The 16957-nt window shown below is 39.2% G+C and overlaps 1 long non-coding RNA gene across 5 annotated transcripts in view; it reads left to right on the forward strand.

The window, feature by feature from the left end:
- The window catches only part of LOC106030169 (uncharacterized), a 108228-nt gene that overhangs the window by 43581 nt on the left and 47690 nt on the right, over window positions 1-16957 (forward strand). For all 5 annotated transcript variants that reach the window (XR_010829157.1, XR_010829158.1, XR_010829161.1 and 2 more), the window contains 2 exons: window positions 3103-3187; window positions 4946-6483. This is a non-coding gene — a long non-coding RNA (uncharacterized lncRNA). The remainder of the gene's footprint in view (window positions 1-3102; window positions 3188-4945; window positions 6484-16957) is intronic.

The following is a 16957-nucleotide window of genomic DNA, read 5'->3' on the forward strand; positions in this document are numbered from 1 at the left end:
GCATGCTAGTTTAGTGGCCTCAGTGGTCAGTTAGAGGGAGAAAAGGAAATAGCTGACGCCTGTTTGTCTGATATTTTTGGCATATTGCAGAACATTAACTACAGTGAAATTTGGCAAGGAATTCTGATTTTTCAATGAAATAGTCTATTTTGTAACATACTTTCCCCTATCTTATTATTCTTTGGCATGTAATATACTTGGAGATTAGAAGATAAGATTAAAATATTCATTAGTCACCTAAAAACAGTTACGGCATCTGACAAAGAAGAAATGAAGTCACAGAAATCTCTTCCAGTGCAGGCTGTGAAAGGCTGGACTTGGTGCCAAATGTGGGACTGGTCAGACCTATGTTTAGAAACCCATGATAAGTTCTAAACACAGTTTGATGAAAACCTGATGCAAGTCTCTCCTTTCCCTGTCATCTGCTGACATTAAACTGTGAAGTTGCCTGTGATGTCAGCTCTGAATTATTCCCTCTTGATTGCTGACTCAAAGGCTGGATGCTAATGGAGAACTGAGATTTTTAAGGATCATCAGAGAAGGCATTAAAAAACTGAAAAATATGTGTATCTGGCTAGAGTATGCTCACATGGCTTTTCTGTACTCTGTTAACTATTCTTTAACAGTAATTTTGTAAGAGTGTTTTTTTATTTTTTAATTTTTCTTCTTTTTCATTTTCCCCCAAGGGCTGATAGGGCTGATTTCTTTTTGTTCTTGTCTTCTTGCTCTGTCCATTGAGAAGGGTTATTGGCATGAACACAGAAATTCTTTGCCTGAATTTGAATGCTTGAAGGAAATTTCATGTGGGAAAGACACTGATCACTCTAAACTAATAAGAAAGCTTAAAATATGTGCTAAAACGTATGTAAGAAACTTTGGGATATTTAAAATATTCAGAGAAATAATTCAACGAAAGCTTTGAAATTCTGCTCCTAAATCAGCTCAGACAAAAACCTAAGTCAGTGCAAACAGCCCTGCAGACACAAGTGCTTAGCTCTAGCAATGGGCTCCACACTTTTTTAAAGTTTTATCTCTTTGTAATCACAGTAGGGTCCCAACCAGATCCAGGCTGGCAGTCTAGGCTTGACTTCTTTAGATAACCAAAGGGTGCCTTTGTCTCAGTGTGGTTTCCAGAAATTCTCTTCAAAATGTGCTTCTTTTAAAACCGCTATTCTACCTTGTTACCTAGACTTTTTCTTGTCCTGCTATTGGCTCTAAACAATCTTCCATTGTCAAGAGAGAAGTAACTTTTCTGTTCCTATTTTTTTCTGTCCTGGTTGTTTTTTCCCTATTAATAAACAAAATCCATCTGTCTGCCAGTAACTATTCAAGTGAGCAGGTCAGCATTCAGCATTCTTAATCATTACAGGGCAGCTCCAAATCTGCTCATGTTCAGCTCACGCTTTTCAGTTTTGGCATGCTTTCTTAATGCTGGAAGCATTTCACAGATATTAGCCGGTTGTACTTTCCAAGAAATCTGGTGCAGTTAAAATAGTATACTTTCCATTCAAAATAAACTTTCATCCTTTTTTCATCCCCTCCTTTTTTTTTTTTCCTTGTTATTAGAGGAGGTGGCACTCTGTGGAAGTTCAAAGACAGATGTGATGTAATTTTGAATGAACGGTACCTCTTTATGACTTCTGAGAGTTGCTTGGAAACTCTTGCTCACACTGTGATATGGCAGTGATAAAGGAGAAAAGATTAGAATAAAACTCAGAGTGAGGAATCAGACTTTGGAGAAAAGTGGAGATCTGAATGAGTGGAGGAAAAAGAAGAAACAGAGATGCAAAGAAATCTATCAAGGAAACTAGGAAACCAAATGCTGCAAGAACTATGAGAACAAAATCAAATTTAGGAAATTGTAACAGAATGAGAAAAGAGAACAGGAAAAATATTCAAATACTCAAAAAACCACCACCACCACCACCACCAACAACAAAACAACCAGTAATCCAATTATGCATATAAAGTAAAGAGAAAAAATACAGAGATAAAACAGAAGTTGTCAGACTTTAGAGAGCAACAGGAGCAGGAGATGAATGGAGTGAAGTAGGAGGGAGTAAATTCAAACCAATGCACTCAATCAGTTAAGAATTCAACTGTCTCTCTGGTATTTATGGGAAAGCATCCATAATGCTCACAGAATATACAGAATGCAGTAGGGTTGTTATCTAACTTCTTGATACTTGCATTAGTATTGCACATCTTCTGGGCAGAGATAATGTTAGTTTCAAAGAGAAAGAAATTGTTTGAGTGATCCATTACTGATTTTTAGCCTGGTGAGAAAAAAAGGCTAAAAGTGGAACCTTTCCATCCTCCCTTCTCCCCAGACTCTGCGTGCAAGCAAGATCCAAACCTCCCTGGCTAATGTTGGTAGAAGGAAACAAAACTTGACAAGCTTTTTTGTAAAAGCTAAATTATCCATGTTTTCTCATTATGCAACTAACCCAAACTGAAACCTCATTCAACATCTTGAACATTTCCAGTCCATCTCATGACGGATTTTTCAAAAAGCAAAATTAAGCTGTGATCTTTTCAGGTCATCACTGATTAAGGGTGAGGCATTTCTTGATGTTAGTCTGTGGTGGAGAAAAGCTTGTGTTGCTGTTGTCACCCACCCAGCACAAATCTCAATCCTTTGCATGTCGAAACACTACCTTTGGCAACAGCGCCCAACCGTGGGGCCAAGCTTCCTGGGCCAGGCTGCAGAGGCTCATTTATAGCATCTGCAGGAGCAGGAGTGGAGTGAGGGCTCCCAGGTCTTCCCACACTTGAGCTCTTTGCCTCTGAAGCCAGTTACCCCACTCTAGGTTCAAGCCAGCATGTGAATCAACACACGGGTATTGCTCATGGCCTGCAAGCTTGAGACCAACCCCTGCTCTGATTTGACACTAGGAGGTATCCAAAGATGTTCTGCTTCCTTGGCAGTTTACATTTACTCAGCAAAGCCATATGTACTTCTGGCTGTGAGGTCAAACAAGACAACACCAAGTCAAATCTAGAATGAGATGGTCGGACAGAGTTATCTGCTGGTGAAAATCCTTTCAAACCAGGAATTGCACAAACTGGAAACTGAGCTCAGGGTTTCTCTGTATTTGTCAGCTGCTGCAGAGCCGAGCCTAGAAAAGATTGAGAGAGAAAGGAAAGAAAACCAAGGTTCTTGACTTCTGGCAAAACTGGCTGTTTCGTAAGTATTAAATGCAATGCTTATTGAGGTCAACAGGAATATTTCAGTTAATATCAACCACCTACAAATTAATGATGTGCTGATGGGTAAACCTTGCCTCTTCCCCTTCCACTGCTGTCAGGGCAAGCTGCCTTTAGCAGCTACTTTATTTCCTGTTTTAAAAGCCTAACAATACTGCACCAATCGGGCCAGCATCTAATGGTTATTTACATCCTAACTGCCATATATTGCTTGCAAAGACTCCAGTTTTAATAGTTACACTCTTTTTGGTATTACAGTATAGTGGCTTTTTACTGAGATATGAACAGAGCTTTTATGAAAAGACTGACACATCATACCCGTGTTGTGTTCAAAGCAGAAATACAATACCCTTTTTGAGACTTTTCAGGACTCTCTGTTGTTAGATCTTTGAAACTCATTATGTCCAGACTCTGTGTAAACAAACTCATTCTACTAGGATTCAGCCTGGCATTTTAAGCCTTTTGAAGGAAGAAAATGGGCTAGTGTTATAGCTCAACAATTTTCAGATATATTTTTAATTTATTTTTCTGTCAACAGTGTCATTTGGTGTAGTTATTGTTGTTTGTTTGGATGTTTATTATTTGCAGCTATAAATTAAGGATGCTGTTTAAATAAGCTACAATTTACAGTGAGTGTCTGAAATTCATGCTAACGTTAATATCAGTAAAGAGATAAGTTTGCTACTTACAACCTTAATAGTTGTAAGTCAGTGGAGTCTAAACTATATGCTTGAATTCAGAGTATTAGTAACTTTAGTCATTATTGATAGCAGAGCAGTCCTTTTCTTTTTGCCTTTATGTTTTAGTTTTATTGATTAGGGACAAACATGCAGAGATTGCTCTGAATTATAAAACTGAGGGTCAGATATTTTAAGAATTACAAATATTTTACCATACGTTTACAATGAATCATCCAGAATTTCTAAACTACAGAATGTGATAATTTATTCATAAATTGGGAGAGCAAATCCAAAGATGCACACGGCCACAGGAAACCAGAGGCCTTCCTGTTGTTAGTGGCTTCAGAAAAATTGTGCTGCTGGAGAGGTGATACACTTTACACCCGCTGATGTCTCAAATCCAACATTCTCATGATTCCTGGGACCAAAATGGGGCTTCCTAAAGTGAAGCATAGTGAAGACCTGGAAAAATGTTTCCACAGTCAAGTCCAGTTGCGGATTTTAATATCATAGGCTAAAATTTCTAACTTTCTTGCCAAGAATGCATTTAAAAGCTGCAAAATATGCACTGAAAATCAATGCCAGATTATGGGCAGCTGGACTATTTTCAATGAAGAACAATGTTTAAGCCATCATTCATATCATAAACAAACCATGGCGGAAAATGTGTGCAGTCTTTCAATGTAGTCAAAAAACTTTCCTTTGCAGTCAGCGTGTTAGCTCATAGCCAGAACATCTTGGGGGCTCCTGCACAGAAAGAGGCCTTCGGCACACAGATCAGCCTCTGCACCAGCAGGAAGAGGGAAGGGAAGGGAAGGGAAGGGAAGGGAAGGGAAGGGAAGGGAAGGGAAGGGAAGGGAAGGGAAGGGAAGGGAAGGGAAGGGAAGGGAAGGGAAGGGAAGGGAAGGGAAGGGAAGGGAAGGGAAGGGAAGGGAAGGGAAGGGAAGGGAAGGGAAGGGAAGGGAAGGGAAGGGAAGGGAAGGGAAGGGAAGGGAAGGGAAGGGAAGGGAAGGGAAGGGAAGGGAAGGTGATACCTTTTATTCAATTTTAATTTCTAGGTTTGCTCAAGGTTTGTTCGTTAAAGTTCCACTTGAAGCCATGTTGGGTTCAGTAGGTTTACTGCTCACCTCTGCGACTGCTGGATCACACCCCTAGTCATCTTCCTGTGTAGAGCACTGCTAAAGGCAGAAGAAGGAAAAGCAAAGGTGCTAGCAGTACTGTGGTTGCTCATGTTACAGGACGCTAAAAGCAGAATACATGATCTGTGCAGTATTATTACACACTACCAAAAGCACTATTTCAATTCGAATCTGTGTCAGTTCCATGGTATTTTGAATCACACCTTCTTACCACTTGTTTCTTGGTGATAAAGTCGCACATTAGATTGCTTCACAGTTCTTGCGCTGATAAATTCAACTGTGTATGTATTCAGAAATGTTTTGTGTTTGACACATCTGACAAGAGGGACTGAGTGACCAGTTTGCTTCATCTCAGATATACTGAAGTCTTAAAATACAGGAAAGGATAGACAGCAGGCGTTTGTTTCCTGTTGTTGTAGTGGCAGTTTCCACAAGGCTGATTGTGAAACACGTTGGCACAACTGACAGGGCAGAAATATTTCCATTTTTGCTGTGTTGGGGTAGTGTGTTTTAAGCAAACTGCTGGAGCAGTTTTTACACATTGGAAGCCAGTATTTGCTTAGCTTTTCCCATAAACCGTCAAAATTTCACTTCAATACTGTGTGCCTGACGGGACTGTGGCCTGGAAGAGGATTGCCTGGGAGTCCTCTACTGAATTGCACCTGTTTTCCCTATTAGTTACTGGTGACATAAAAGAGAAATCATAATTGTCCTGGAGAGATTACAGCTGGCAGAAGTGCTGTAACAGAGCTGGCATAAATAAACCAATCAATAAAAAATGGTCTTTCCATGCAGATGTTAAGGCAGCTGTAGCTGAGAGACAGGATGAGATGGGATTAGACAGTACAGTCCCATGATGCTCAACACTCTGGAAGCTCAGGAATGTCTGACGTTAGAACAGTCTCTTGAGCTTTGTCACAGAGGAAATATGGGTTAGAATTCAGAATTTTGTTTAATGTATTTGTCTTTTGACTGTTAGGTGGTTTTTTTTGTTTGTTTGTTTGTTTGTTTTTCAGTCAGATTTCCAGGATTTTTGTCTTCAATGAGGGAGGAAAGACTAGCTTTTAATATTTTACTCTTACTTGACAGGACTGCACGGCAATACGTATATTTTAATTCCCTTAACATATGCAGGAAGTGGAACGACTAAATCAGGACTAACTCCACAGTTTCTTCTGTAGTATATGGTGTCTAGTGATTCACTATGATGTTGTTTGCCTTTGAAGGTGGGATGGAGATTGTATGGAGAAATATGGAGACTTCATCACCAATGAACAAAGCAAAATGTGCAAATGAAGTCTGAGAGCAGAGAGGTTAAACGTTTTTGATTCCCTTCAAACGTCAAGGGAATGAGTTACGACTGGTCAATATGTCTATTATTAAATTAACAGTAAGCAAAATGGCAGGAATGTGTCAATGAAGGAAAACCGTCTGCATGGAGATCCCAGGAAACCATGGTAAGAGACTAAGGCTCCTGAGTTAGCTTATCACAAGTTCCACCCCAGCTTGCATTACCACGCCTTTGATGTAACAGCAAGCCAGGTCCCTCTGAAAACTTCAGTCACTCTCTCCATATCTCCCCATCATATGGTAGGCGTAGGCTAAAATGACAATGAGAGTACAGTGCACTGTTATGGAGCCCTGTGGGCTGTGGTATTGACATGCTTTTATCAACAACCCAGTCTGGTAAAGGAGTCCTGAAAGTCTCTGCATTATGTGAAGGAATTAAGTTCTGCAGCAAAGAGATGCGTGTTCTGTCTAAGTCTAAAAGTGGAGGAGGAAAAATAAATCTGATTTGCTTCTCTGCATAGCACGTTTCCTCTCAGGCCTCCAAATCAACAGCCAAACTTAAAGAAGACACAAACATACTAATATATTATGTCAGTTCCAAAAAGGAAAGGACATTTATTTGGAGTTGGTCTAGCCCACCATGCTTTTAAGAATGAAAAAGAGTGGAGAAGAGTTAGCTTTCTTAAACATTTTAACTGAAAATTGGAGCATAAAGAATCACACCTTTACATATGAGTTCCTTCTAGAGTCAGCTTCACTGTAACTGCATCAGGATAGCCTCCCAGGGTCACTGAAGTGACTAGGAGAGAGCTTTAATGGCCTTTGATATGAGTTGTGAATAGTCCCTGTCTGAATGAGGGAATTCATTGAGCAAAAGTATAGCTCCTCTTGTGCTGGCAGCAACCGGGATGAACGTATGTGAAAATATCACCAAGAGGTGTTCTTTTATGTATTTTTTTACCTGTTACCACTACATCTTCCTGAACTCCTTGAAACGTTGGGTCACTGCATTGTCTAGAGCTCCCATCTTTGTTGTGCTTGATACAGCTACGCAATGGTGGGGAATCAACGTGTTTTTTTTTTTTTTTTTTTTTGTGTGTGTGTGTGTGTGTGTATACAGTTTATTGAGCAATTCACAGGTAAAACATACTCTCTGGAATTTTACAGAAGCTAGTATATAAAATGAATTCTTAGAAAGTAAGTAAACTGATGCAAGACCTGATGTTTTGGGAATGATTAGTGTTTAGTTATAGCTGCTTGGGATCCCAAGTTGGACCAAACCTAATTCCAAAGAGGAGAAGGAATAAGTATGGTGATAACACATACTGGAAAAAAATCTCGTGTTAAATATACATACATACATATATAAATATATATTTTACGTGAACATGTACACATTGTTCAAGAGATAGAGATCCTTTTGACTTATTAGGCTATTTCTATTTTTTTGAATAATTATTTCCTTAAGATGCCAGGATTCACAAACCTTGACAAAGTGGCTGCCATTCTGCTTGTGACTGACATTTTAATATAGCTCTTTAATCATGTGCATATAAATTCACAAATATATACCTATAAATCATTTTAAAATACCAATGTTAGAAATAAATACGGAAGTATGATATCTTCCTGGCAGTCCATGTCACTTAAAAAAAAAAGCAAACAGTTTTCTCAATGAAAAATATCAATAAATGTACAGCTGTTGAACGTGACACTTAAAATAGATGCCAATTCTTTTCATTCTTTAAAATAATGGAATTTAACACCCACCCACCCAAATGCTTTGTGAAAGCGCAGCAGTGCATTGGAATTTGTAGCTCTATGTCAAAGCATTTGAATTTATGTTGGGTGGCAATGAAAACATTTGCTTCCCATTGATTTCAGGATTTAAATGCAAACTCCACACCAAGAGCCTAAAAGATTTCTTAGTTGGAAAGCTCCTTATATCAGGCTGGAAAGAAAACAAATTTCAAGAAGCAAATCAGTGAGAAGAGAAAAATGCATTTCCATTGCAAAGCAGTTGAGGTAGAGTCACATTTATCTGTGTATTTGCAAAGCTTGAGTTTATGCTGTTTATGATAACCAAGTGTAGGGCTTGAAGATCTCCCAAAGAGTTGTCTGATAGCTTACCGCCAGAGTGTTGTTAGGACAGTGTTCTCCATTTCCCACCTCTGTGGAGCAATCCGCATTTCCCCTGATCCCATCAACTCAACACATCAGATGTTACTGCCCTGCTGAATGTTGCCTGGTGAATTTGTCATTCAGCAGTGCTCTCGGGAAGGTGTAGCCCTGACTGACTACATACCACCTGAAGCAAAGCACTGCGTTACTTCAATTCTCCAATGCAACAGTCTCCCTGAGGATTTCATTTTCTTCCAAGAAAATTAGCTTCCAATTATTTCATAATTTGGACATATCTTGGGCTGTGCCAAGATAAAGGAGAGCTTGCCAGCAAACTTTGTGATTCATCTCTCTTTGCATCAGCAGTACATGAACTTGTGTTTTTGTTTGACTAGAAGTTCTCTGGATTAAGCAAATACAGTTTAACGGTGCCTTGTATTAACAGCTCAGTGCCAGTAACTGACTCCATCTTCTAGCTTTATATCATCAGAATAAAGTGCTGATTATTATCATGTCACTGGTCTCTTGGGAACTACGCTTCTGGTGTTCAGTTACCAAGGGTTTGTGATAGAAACTGAGGGGAAGAGAGAACAGTTAACAAAACGATAAAAAGTACCTAGCCTCAATAGCTGAAAGTGCTGCAACTCTAGATAGAAAAGCACAAAAGTTCTGCTGGCAGCAGTACCCAGCAGTGCTTATGAAATGTCATTTCCTACGGTGGCTGGACATCTGAACAACACTTACTGCAGGTTACCAGTTTGTACCCTACTGCAGTGAAATGGTAAAGAGTAACTTTACATAACAGTCTCTGCACCATAACCTCCTATTTGTACACTTTACAGTAAACTCACAGTATCACATTCCTAGATAAACTTGCTATAAAATCTCATCTGATCAGCAGCCTACCACATTTTAAAATGTTACCCAGTAATAGCTGCTTTATCAAGCCCTGAAACTTGTGATTGATTCTGAAAATTATTCAGCATTGAGTAATAATTCATGCAAATCCTCTTTTTGGCTGGGTAAAATGCAGCTCTGGTTAATAACATGATTAGCAAAAATTCTGCAAGCCCAGAGCCAGCGCTGACTGCCCCCAGCCCTGCTAACACAGCAGAGGCTCTTGGTAGGTGGAACCTACTTACCCAGTTCCTGCAGCCGGAGACATTTTCCACTGACAGACAGGCTGCTGAAAACAAAAACACAGCTATTGCAGAAGCAGCTGCCCCTTTGTACCAGCTGCATTTGACTTGTTAGACCACAGAATTGACAAGTAATTAGATATTTGCTGTAGCCCTGCCCTGCTGTACCTGCAAGGGAAAGCCATCAGAGAAAGTCTGCCCTGAGAAGAGCAGAGCTGTGTAGGTTGGCACTTGCTTTGGCATGCCCCTGAAAATGACGAGTAGACTTGATTCTTGCTGTGCAAACATGTCAGTGACAGCATAAAATCAGAGTAAAATATTTATCTGCTAGATTCAGTGTATGCTTGTCAGTATGAATAAAAAAAAAAAAAAAAGAACTTGTAGAAACATATCTGAAAGGAGGAGACATTTTGCCTACTCCTCATTCACCTAAATATGCTGTCCTTTCGTATCTGTCACTGGTTTAAAAAATATTTCCTCTCACATTTGTCAGCAAACTTTTGGACAAATCACATTCCTTCTCTTTTGTCCTTGTGAAGAGGTCAAAAATAATAACGCTTCCCAGGATAAATATATATGCACATTTTATTTCTTTGAACAGTGCAGCAGATACAGTGACCACCTATGTTGGGCTGCTTGGCAATCCAGGTCTTAGAGACTAATGAAAGTTTCACTTTTGAGAAGCCAGTCATGATAGGACCTGAGAAATGCTTAGTTCTGAATGAATGGTGCAACAGCTCGTTTCAGGGATTTCATGAGACAGAAGGAGGGCCTGTACTCTGCCTAGTCTTCAGCTCAGCTGAAGAGTGTTTTTGAAGGCTTTAGGCACCATCTACAGATGAACAGGAATTCACAGAGCTTACAGGACATGAAAACACTGATTCTTAACCATGTGCGCCAGCATCAAGGCACCTCTCTTTAGGACACTTGGGACATTTGGGACACTGAGCCATGTTCAGAGTAAACACTGTTTTGGGAGAGGGTTGTTTTTTACCCTGCATTAGTTTAATGCTTCAGCAAAGAGCTACATACACGTTGTATTTCCTTGGCAGGGATGGCGATGCAGGAGCGGGTTGATTAGACCAGTCCATGAGAGGACTGCTGCAGCAGCCTATGAATTTTTCCTTTGATATTCACCCACCACCATTTCAATCCATCGTTTTATGCAGATGCCAATATGGGGAAAGATACCCTGTGTTAAAGAGACATCAAAGATTGTCACTGAGCCAATCCTGCACAAACGTCTAAAACTTCCCTGTAGTTTTTCAGGTTAAAAGACAAAGTTAGCGTGCTCTGAACATGATAGGCTTTGGATAAAAATCTAAAGGTCAAAAAATCAAAGCTTGGAAACTCAAAATGCATTTTAAGTAGGACTTCCCACACTATAGTCACTCTCCTTTATGGTTTGAGAGCAATTTTATACTGCTAAAATGTTCCTACGGCATTGTTTCCTACCTTAAAAAAAGGAACTTGAAGTAGGGAGAAAAGCTGAAGAAGCCATAATTAAGCAACTGTAGCTTCTCAGGAATGTCTCTTTTCTCTGAAGCCATCACACATGATTAAATTTGGAAGTAAAATTAAGTCAATATTTGCTACAGTGTTTTAAGTGAGATGTCTCATAAACGTCTGTTAGAAATATGCTGCAAAAAAAAAAACCAAACCCACAACAGTGAAGGTACTACAATTACAGTATGAGTCTGACAGTCAGCCCAAAGTACTTACAGATTGTAGCCCAAATGGTCTTGACTTTTAAAAATGTATGTCAAATTTGAGTGCTCCCTTAAAACAACACAGAATAGATTAGCAGTGGTGTCTAGTGGGAATCTAGCTAACGTAGACTCCCTATGTCAGAAACTTTGAAAATCAGGTTGCCCGTCAAATTAGCTTTAAAATTCACATCACTTTTTTAAAAATCCATTTCCTATTCTGTAAGTTAAAGAAATGCTTATACTCCTACAGAGCATTGGGAAAGTAATTCATTAACAGTATGATGTCTTGAGGACCTCGTACCTACAGAAATGAGAGGAAGGAAATTTCAGCTTTGCTAGGTGGCTGCTTTGGTGGCTTGTAAGATCTAGGTAAACACAATTCAAAAACCATAATAAACAATAACAAAGGTTGCTATTTTTTCATTAAAAAAATCATAAGTTAGAATTTTCATAGAGAGAGCTATTTCTGAAAAACAGGCAGGCATGCAGTCATCAGCATAATACGTGGCAGATAAATTAAACCCTTTCTCACTCAGGGTCCCAAACTTTTGTTGCTGTTGTTTTGTTTTGTTTCTAAAGAGAATTCAAAGACAGAGAAGTATCCATCAGTATAAAATTAAGTTATGGAAATTTCACAGAAAATTTCTTTCTTGAAATAATATTTTTGCAATACATGGGGCTTGGTTTGGATTGGAAAAAGCGTAAAGTTACAAGAAAAAGGCTCCACTGCTTCCTTATCTGTAAATTTTCCCTTTTCAACCAATAAGCATGAAAAAAAAATATGCAAAAAATGAGGAAAAAGAAAAGACTTAAGGCTAATTCTCCTGTTTTTTACTCTGCTCTGAGTCAGAATAGCTCAATTTACCTGACTGGAAATATGTTTAGCTTAGAGGAGGAAAAAAACATGGCCTCTTTGCTTTGAACAGGCCACATGTGCAATGACCATTTTTCAGTTTAAGCTCCTTGTCTTAATGTATTAAATCTGGTATTTCCTTTCTATCTATTATGATGTCATACATTAGGGAGTAATGAGAAAGACACAGACCTCACAGTCTGGCATTCCCTTTTGTTCTGAGTTCATTCAACAAGGCCTCATTTTCTCTCCATGGCTTTCCTGCCTCCTTGGCTAGCTCTGCACCACATTTGAAGCACAAACCATGCCTCATTTAGCACAGACCTTGGCCCGCCGTTGACAAAGCGGACACACCATGCCTGGTTCTGATGCATCGCTATTTTGTTTTCACTGTTGTCACAATAGTATGACAGCAGAAATCTCCCTGCAAGTGTAGATGCCTACAGATGAGCTTTAAGATTTTGGCAGGTGGTAATATGGACTGTGCTCCTGGCTTAGCCCGGCTGCGAGGTCAAACCTTGTGAGGCTGCTGGCTGCTGATCAAAGAAGCTGCTCAGCTGCTCGTTGGTAGCTGGGGCGGGGTGGGGGGGAGGCTGGTTATTCTTAGTGCTGCCCATTTTGTAGGCTAGTCCGTAGTCACTGAAGCATAGTCATAACCTGGGATTGGTACCTGGAACGCACAACACGCATTGGTTACCAGAACTGTAAAGAACAGATGGGAGGCAAGAGGCGGATACATGTCTTTCAGGATTAAGCAGATAGCTTTACAGGCAGATTTCTCAATGGAAATGGCTGTGTAGTTAACTCTTAGCAAAAATCAATATTAGTTTTGATACTAGTCCTAAATTTTGGGAAGGATTCTGGCTGTAGATGTCAAACAGCTTCTTCTTATGACCATGTCTCCTGCCCAGCCCAGGCCTGTAGCATACTTACCCCTGCAGATCCATGTGTGCAAATGCTATTGAAACTGGTGGCAGTTACTCATGAGTATCAGCAGACATAATTTGGCTTGATATATCTAACTGTGCTGCCAAAAGCAGAGATGAAACAATGAGTTGAAATCTCGTCTGTTCAGCACACTACGGATTGGTGTGACTATGGCAAGCATTCCCAAAAGCTGGTGTTTCATGCACTCACTCTTTGTTCCTCTTGTTATTCTAAATAACCTCCACATTGATAAGATGCTAGCAGAACTGATCTTAAGGTCACACAAGAGCTTGCAGTCACACAGATGGCTTCCCTTGCCCTTTATAAATAAACAACATACAGGCTACTGTGTTCAAAAATCTGGCCATTCCTACTCATCCCAAGGAAAGATTAAGCACTGACTGAGGACAGGTTGAGTGACATCACCCTCCATTTGGTTAAAGTCCCACAATTGTTTTTCAATTTCAGCTTTATTTCTTACTCTAAAACTGATAAATGAAATTCTTCTCCTCTCATCTGATCTGAAAACTTCCTGGAAGGTGTCTATGCCAGCTGAGTCTCATGATAGCTTTGTAACTCCCAGTCCCTGCCTGGCTGGTCTCCAAAGACATCTTTATAAAAAAGTGAAGCCATATTCTGTTCCAAATGCTAACCACTCTATCTGTGAAAATCTTCTATGGCTAGAACAAATGTGGGGGAGAAGAAAAGGTTGGTTTTCTCCCGTGCAGATGACTTCTGAATTGCTTACCAAAAACTGACTGCAAAAACAATGCTTTTCTTTTTTCATTTGTATTTGCTACAGGCTAGGATTTCTGATTTATAAGGAGTACTTGCTTAGAACTAGTATGGTATACAAAGCAGAAACTGTAGTGTATTTTTTGAAAAGGAAGACATAGAGATTGAGGAAACAGGTGACAGTGAGGTTATCTTCCAAGATCCAGACAAGAACAACTGGGAGAAAAGGAACCCAGTTACCATCTGAGGAGCAAATCCTTGTCTACACAGTCTGAAGGGCTGCTAATTTCTTTTTGAAAGGCCCCAGAGACTGGCAAGTGGCTGAAATTCACAGAAACATTTGCATGTTGCGCTATCTGCTCTGCAATTACTGGCATTTCTGAAGAACTGTCCTTCCTACTGGGGTTTTGTACAGTTTGTTGTGGTCTGTATCACATCATTTCTCTCAAGAATGGAAAAAAATAATAATAAAAAGAGAAAAAGAAAAACACCTGTGCATTTAAATTACATTTAACAACCACAAAGCAACTTAAATACCTACTTATATACACATAACAGAATTAAAGAGGCAAAACCCACATTAATTTATCTTCAAAATCCCTTTTTTTTTTTTAGATTATTCAAAATTGCATATGCTTCTATTACTTTTTTTCCCCCCTCAAGGCAGTTCAAATACAACTCTCTGTTGTGTAGCTCATCATCACTGCTTTGAAATATTTTTTCCCACAAACCACTTCCTGCAGGGTCTATAATGCCAGCAAATGAGGACTTAAAAGCATGGATAAAGACAAAATACTAGGGTAAAACAAGAGCTGTTTGGGGGTAAGGTTTTTTAAGCCTTCAATCCTGAGCTCTTTAGTATTTCTTTCTCTCTTTTTACCTAGTTCAAAAGGTGTGGGAAAAAATTGTTCTTATATTTAAATAAATGGGCTGCTCTGGCTGAGGTTCCAAAACACAAAACATCCTCTAATCTTTGCAATATTAGTTAAAATCAGTGGATGAAAACTCCCATGTAAAATCTCCTAAAAGCATTTCTGTGATTAGGACAGATGACCTGATATTATCAGAATGCCCTATCCTTACTTTTTATGGGCAGAAAGGTCAGACTGAAAACTGAATAGAAATTGAATTGGCATAAGCTAGCTTTTTTGACCACAGATGTAAGCTGCATTCATAGGAAGCTTAGGACCTTGTTCTGCAGTGAGATGAATGGGGGGCAGACAGCTGTCTAACAGTTCTTGTTAAAACCTGAAATTATTTTTCCTAGTTTATACTTGCCACTGCAAATTGTTTAACAACTGTGTAATCTGAAGCAAATTCAAGAAAATAATCAACAAGGAAGTGCTATAAGAATTTCAGCTCAAGCATTTTACATTTTGTAGCCTTGGTGTTGTTGTATGTTGTTGTTATTATAATTATTATTAAATAAGGTTTATACACAAGCCTTTTCAATTTCGCATACAGGTTCCTATTTATGCTTAAGGTGTGTTGGGTATCACTGCACAGTCAAATTGCTGGGTCAACCTAATACTAGAATATTGTATTAACATGTCAGTGACTGAACAACAGAAGATACATATTTAATCACTAATTTATATCAGTAGGGATGTTTCATGTACTGTCATGGGTTCTTAAGTAAAATAACTCATCACAAAATGTATGTTAGGAGCAGGATTTTGAGGTGAAACCGCACTCAGAAAAAAAAAAAAAATCCAGAAAGTGTGGCAGTCTGAGTTCCACAACTTGCTTTTGGAAGCAATAGGAAATTGGAGGTGTAGAAAGCAAATCCTGTGGAAGAATGTACTGTAGACAGCAGTCTGCCAGCAAGGGAGAGCAAGGTGGCACAGAAAACATCTTTCCATTTTTGTTGTTTTCATGTGAGAGAGATTGTAACTACAGTAGAAGGAATCGTATACACTTTGGGATACCATCAAGACTTTTCAAAGATTTTTGAAAAATTAGTGAGAGGGATGCTAACCCTGGAACAGAGATGGAGAGAGCACTTCCTGGCATTGCTGGCTAGTCAGAGCATTCACCTCAGTGCTGACAACAGCAGAGCAGGAAGGTGAACATGAGCCAGTTGCTCCAATCAGTGTTCCCTCCTCAGTCTATATGAATTACTATTAATAAAACATGAAATGCCTTCAAGAATAGTATAGCCAAGAGCCTAGTGTCAAGTTGAAGCTTGTTCATTCTCATAAAAAGAGCTGATTTAGAAGAAATGGCATTTTCCAGCAAGAACTCACTTTACAGAAGACCTCTCAGACAGTTTTATTTTAAACACAACACAGCCTATGAAAATTAAACATGAAGTTATCCTAACAGAAGAATCAAAATTTTTTTCAAAGTCAACTTCAGTGGGTCTAATTCCACTGATATACATAAATTTCAGGTTAGATCTATGAAACTGATGATTTACAGTTGCAACCTGTAAAAAACATAGAAAAAAATATGTGGATTTCCTTGTCTTTTATACTGATGTTTTCCTTTAGGCACATCATTTATGTTTGTCTCTTGTTTTCTTTGTTCCTTTTTTTTTTTTTTCTTTTTCTTACTTTGCATCTATTCTTTTTATCTGCAAAATAATCTTATTTTTTATTGAAGGCTTTCTGTTACTCCACTTATGCAGTTCTTAACTCAGTAACAGGTTTCATCACTAGCAACAAATAATATAGCATATGTATTTATTTATGTACGCCTTGGCAATGTTCTCCTTGGGCAGACACTGCAAGGGTGGGGCACAAAGGTATACATTTGCTTCTTCTTGGCCTTAACCAGTAGTTGGCCTTTAGATATTCAATTCTCTGCCAATGCTGTACCTTCATTTCCTTCTCCATTGTCTAAGTCCTCTTACCTATCATCACAGTGAATACTTCTGACTTTGTGATCAAAACCTGACAGAGACAAGCAAAGGCATGTTGTTAATTTTATCTATGTCCGGAAAAGTGACAGGGGGCATAGAGTCACAACCAGAAATGAAGGCCTCCCCAAAGACTGAACTCACACAGCTGGTCTGAGCTTGATCGTGCTCAGAGATCAAAAAGAGACGAAGAAGCCGCCTATTGGCATAAGCATAGCATCAAGGCAGAAAGGGCAGCACAGGGTTGGAGCAAGTTTTATGTGGAGACAAGTTATAGTAGGTGTTCAGAAACAAGCT

Source organism: Anser cygnoides, chromosome 2, assembly GCF_040182565.1.
Source record: "Anser cygnoides isolate HZ-2024a breed goose chromosome 2, Taihu_goose_T2T_genome, whole genome shotgun sequence".
Taxonomy (NCBI): Eukaryota; Metazoa; Chordata; class Aves; order Anseriformes; family Anatidae; genus Anser; species Anser cygnoides.